Here is a 5,751-nt window from a genome sequence, read left to right as displayed (position 1 = left end):
TCACAGAACTAGCCAATTCCTAGAGATGGTATATAAATTGCCTTTGAACATGCCTTATATATGTAAACTGTTCTATCTTGAGTCCATATACCAAACTTCTCCTTTCTCTCAAAAATGAAGCCAATATTTTTCTGCCCTAAATTACCCACAGCCAGGTATTAGATTGCTAGTGGATGTCTTATGCCCCAAAGCCCACTGGAATTACTCAAACGAGCCAGTCCTAATAAATTTACCCTGCTCTATCATGTTGTTCCCATGGAAACCCCAATAAAATCTTTTCTGTGCTTTCCCATGGCTCCAGCTTTTCCTCCTAACCAACACCAGTGCTTTCCCATGTGGTAATGCAGGCCATGCTTTTCCTTTCTAGGGGAACTTAGTTTTCAATGGTACTGACCTCTTCATGCCATCCCCTTGATAAATTAAGACCCAGACACAAATTAAAAAGCATCAGAAGATCTAACCTATGAGCTATTTCTTTTTTTTCCTATAAAAAGCTTGAAGTCTAGGAAAGTATATTCTTTAAAACCAAAGAAATCAAAGCTCATAAAAGTTAAGTAACTTGCCCCAAGATCAGATAGGAAGCACCCATGGAGGTAGATTCAAAAGCTATCACCTAGTGCTGAAGTACAGTCTTAACCATAAGAGTAGTAGAAGGTGCCTGATTCACACTGTGCTCGGGGCTGAGCATACAGGGTGAATGTGGCAGATATGCTCTCTGTCCTTATGGGGTTTATTTTAGTGAACTAGATACAATTAGTCTACAAATAAATGTGTAATTTGAAACCAAGAAAGTGCTAACAGTACAAGGTTGTGGAAGGTGGTGAGGTTGGATGAAGGTGGTGAATTTTAGTTACTGGATAGAACTTAATAGGGTTGATTTAAACAGTAAAAGTCTATTTAATGTTAACATAATTTATTTTACCCAAAATATGCAAACATGTAATCAATATAAGATGCTAAGAAAACAGGAATGTGAAATAAGTCTTTGAAATCAAGAGTACATTTTACATCTATAGCACACCTCAATTTGAACTAGCCACACTTCAAGTGCTCAATAGCCACATTTGACTTGTGGCTACCCTATTGAACATAGTGATAGACTATCTAGGTATAAAATTCTTAGGTTGATACATTCCCTTGGCCTGTTGGAAATGTAATTCTGGTACCCACTGATGCTAATGTGAAATGTTATTAGTCTAATTACTATCCCTTTGTAGGCCATTTGTCTTTTTTTTTTTTTTTAATGCGAGTGTAATTAACATTGTTAGTTTCAGGTGTACAATAAATGATTCAACAATTCTATACATTACTCATTACAAATAATTGTTCTCTTCATCCCTTTCATATCTCATCCATCCCCCACCCAATTCCCCTCTTGCAACCACCAGTTTATTCTCCATGTTTAAGATGTCTCCATGTTTGTTTGTCTCTTTTGTTCATTTGTTTTCTTAAATTCCCCATATGAGTAACAGCAGATGGTACTTGTCCTTCTCTGACTTATTTCACTTAGCATTATACCCTCTAGATCTATCCATGTTAGTGTAAAGGGCAAGATTTCATTCTTTTTTTATGGCTGAGTTATATTCCGTAAGCCAAATCTTCTTTATCCGTTTATCCATCAGTGGGCATCTGGTTGCTTGTATATTCTGGCTATTGTAAATAATGCTGCAATAAATCATAGAGGTGCATATATCCTTTCAAATTAGTGTTTTTGTTTTCTTTGGACAAATATCCAGTAGTGGAATTACTGGATCATACAGTAGTTCTGTTAACTTCTTGAGGAACCTCTCTACTGTTTTCCACAGTGGCTTTACCAGTTTGCATTCCCATCAACAGTGCTTGAGGGTTCCTTTTTCTCAGCCTTCTCTGTGTTGTGATTTTAGCTATTCTGACAAGTGTGAGGCGATAGCTCATTCTGGTTTTGACTTGCATTTCTGAGTGATGTTGAGCATCCTTTCATGTGTCTGTAGGCCCTTTCTATGTCTTATTTAGAAAAATGCCTATTCAGTTCCTCTGCCTATTTTTAATTGGATTATTTTTTGATGTTGACTTGTACAACTTCTTCATATATTTTGGATATTAACTCCTTATTGGATATATCATTTACAAATATCTTTTATTCAGTTGGTTGATTTTTTTTTTTTATTGAGGATTTCCTTTGCTGTGAAAAAGCTATTTTAGTATAGTCCCAATAGTTTAATATTGGTTTGCTTTCCCTTGCCAGAGAAGACCTATCTTTAAAAAGTGGTTATAGATGATGTAAAGGAAATTACTCCCTATGTTTTTTTTTTCTAGTACTTTTACGGTTTCAGATCTCACATTTAGGTTTTTAATCCATTTTGAGTTTTTTATGTATAGTAGAAGAAAGTAGTCCCGTTTCATTCTTGTTCATGTAGCTGTCCAGTTTTCACAACACGATTTGTTGAAGACTTTTTCCCCATGGTATATTCTTACCTCTCTTGCTATAGATTTTTTTTTTATCATAAAAGCATGAATTTATTTCTTGACTGTTTCACTGATCTGTGTCTATTTTTGTGTCCACACCACCTCATTATGATTCCTACAGTTTTGTAGTGGATCTTGAAATCTAAGATTGTGTTACCTTCAGTTTTGTCATTTTTCAGGATTGCTTTGGCAATCTGAGTCTTCTGTGGTTCCATAAAAACTTTGGGATTATTTGTTTTAATTCTGTGCAAATGCTGTTGGTATTTTGATAGTGATTCCATTAAATCTGTAGATTGCTTTGGGTAGTATGGACACTTTAAGACTATTCTTCCCATCCATGAGTATGAAATATCTTTCCATTTGTTTCCTCTTCAACTTCTTTCATCAGTGTTTTATACTTTTTAGAGTGCAGGCCTTTCACTTCTTTGGTTAAGTTTATTCCTAGGTGTTTCATTCTTTTTGGTGTGAATGTAAATGACATTGTTTTAATTTCTTCTACTTCATTATTAGTATATAGAAATGCAATAGACTTCTGTATATTAATTGTCTATCCTGTGACTTTACTGAGTTGATTTCAGTTCTAGTAGTTTGTTGGAGTATTTAGGGTTCTTTAGGTATAGTATGATGCCACCTGCATATAGTGACAGTTTTACTTTTCCTCACCAATTTGGATACCTTTTATTTTTCATCTGCTTGCTGTGGCTAGGACTTCCAGTACCATTTTTAATAAAATAGTGAGAATGGGCATTGTTATTTCCAACCTTAGGAGGAAAGCTCTCCATTTTTCCCCAGTGAATATGCTGTTAGCTGTGGGATCTTTATTGTATGGAGATGTTCTCTCTAAACCTACTTTGTTGATCTGTTAATATGATGTATCATGTTACAATGTATCATTCTAATTGTTTTTGCAAATATGTATCATGTTAATATGATGTATCATGTTTTTTTGTTAATATGATGTATCATGTTGATTGTTTTGCAAATGTTGAAATTGCCTTCCATCCATCCCTGGAATAATCTTAATTGATTGTGGCAAGTAATTTTTCTAATGTCGTGTTGAACTTGGTTTACTAATATTTTGTTGAAGATTTTTCCGTCTATGTTCATCAGATATTGGCCTGTAGCTTTCTTTTTTTGTAGTGTGTTTGTCTTTTTTTTGTATTAGGGTAATGCTGGCATCAAAGAACGAATTTGGAAGTTTTCCTTTTTCTATTCTTTTTTTTTATTTTCTTTCTTACTCTTTCTTACTCTTTCTTACTCTTTCTTACTCTTTCTTACTCTTTCTTACTCTTTCTTACTCTTTCTTACTCTTTCTTACTCTTTCTTACTCTTTCTTTCTCTTTCTTTCTCTTTCTTTCTCTTTCTTTCTCTTTCTTTCTCTTTCTTTCTCTTTCTTTCTCTTTCTTTCTCTTACACTCTTTCTTACACTCTTTCCTACTCTTTCCTACGCTCTTTCCTACGCTCTTTCTTCTTTCTCCTTTTTCTTTCTTTCTCTCTCCTTTCTCTTTCTTTCTCTTTCTTTCTCTTTCTTTCTCTCTCTTTCTCTTTCTCTTTCTCTTTCTCTCTCTTTCTCTCTCTTTCTCTCTCTTTCTCTCTCTTTCTCTCTCTTTCTCTCTCTTTCTCTCTCTTTCTCTCTCTTTCTCTCTCTTTCTCTCTCTTTCTCTCTCTTTCTCTCTCTTTCTCTCTCTTTCTCTCTCTTTCTCTCTCTTTCTCTCTCTTTCTCTCTCTTTCTCTCTCTCTCTCTCTCTTTCTCTCTCTTTCTCTCTCTTTCTCTCTCTTTCTCTCTCTCTCTCTCTTTCTCTCTGTGCTGCCTGAGAGTGCAAAGTGCCCTGTTAACCAGAACCTGGAACTTGAGGGATGTTTCCCATTTGTGTTATGTGTGCCCTACAGTTATGACTGAACCGCGTTTGCCAGTAAGTCACCTGCAATGGCCCACTTTGGCTGTTGTGGGCAGGATTTTGTCCCTGAGCTGGTAAGGGTTCAGTCTGGGGCTTCCTTGGGCTTGTAGTTGGGTCAGACCAGGTGCCTTCCTTCAGCCCATTTTCTGAGGTTGTGGTCACATGGAACTGCAGGGTGCTCTCCTTGCATTGTCTCCTGAGAGGCTTTCATTTGTGGGTGAGGCTTGCAGTCAGACCAGATGTCTGCCCCCAGTCCATCTGTTGGGGTTGCAGAGACCAAAAACTATGTGGCTCTCTCCTTGTGCTGCTCCCAGTGAGGTTTTTGTTGGTGGGTGGAGCTGGCAGTCAGGTGGGTTGTCTGCCTCCAGCCTCCTGCTGGGTCTGCAATGTGTGTAGTTCTCTTCCCTTCTCCCCAGGGCAGGGAGTGGCTTTGAGGTGGTGCTGGTCACTCTCTGGCTGCTTGAAGAACAACATGCATCACTATCCACTTTGGAGGAACTCCTGAGTAGGATGGGGTGGATCCTCTTTGATAAGGCCTTCTCTTTGATTAACTGTGGAGAGGGGAGTCTATTCTGCCTGTATTCAGGGTGTTTTCTGAGTTAGTTGCATTGATGTGATTATTATTTAGGTGTATCCTTGGAATGCAGTGAGCTTAGGCTTCTCCTACTCTGTCATCTTCCCAGGCTCCCCCCTTAGGTTGCTTTTAAGATATTTTTGTCTTCAGTATTTTGTCCTCTCACTATAATGTTGCTGGGATTTCTTTATATTCTGCTGATGATGATTCAGTATGCTGTTCCAAGTGAGAACCCATGTTGTCTTAAGCTTGAAAAGTTAACTATTTTTGTTGAATAATGCTTCGTCCCTTTTTTTTACTTGGATATGTTTGTTTTAATATCATTGCCAATGTATCAATATTGATCATGCTAGATAACTATAATACAATGTTGTCTATTACGTTGTACGTTAGGTCTCTATAGCTTATTTGCTACTCATTACAAGTTTGTGCTCTTAAACACCATCAATCTTACCCCCTCATCCCCTTGTAACCACTGTTTTACTATTTTTTTTTTTTTTTACAAGTTTGACTTTTTTCGGTTCTACATAGAAGTGATATCCTGCAGTATTTTCCCTGACTTATCCTGTTAAGTATAATGGGCTCAAGATCCATCCATGACACAAATGAAAATATGTCTTTTCTTCTCATAACTGAATAATACTCTATTGTATATATGCACCGCATCTTTTTTATCCATCCATTGATGGGTATTTGGGTTGTTTGCATATTTTGGCTATCATGAATAATGTTAGCAATAAACATGGGATGCATATATCTCCTCTAAATCCTGTTTTTGTTTTCATGTCCTTGGTTCTATATCCAGAAGTGGATTTTCTGGTGTGTATGGTAGTT

This window comes from Leopardus geoffroyi, chromosome B3 (assembly GCF_018350155.1).
Source record: "Leopardus geoffroyi isolate Oge1 chromosome B3, O.geoffroyi_Oge1_pat1.0, whole genome shotgun sequence".
Classification (NCBI taxonomy): Eukaryota; Metazoa; Chordata; class Mammalia; order Carnivora; family Felidae; genus Leopardus; species Leopardus geoffroyi.
Note: the sequence above shows the minus strand (reverse complement) of the source record.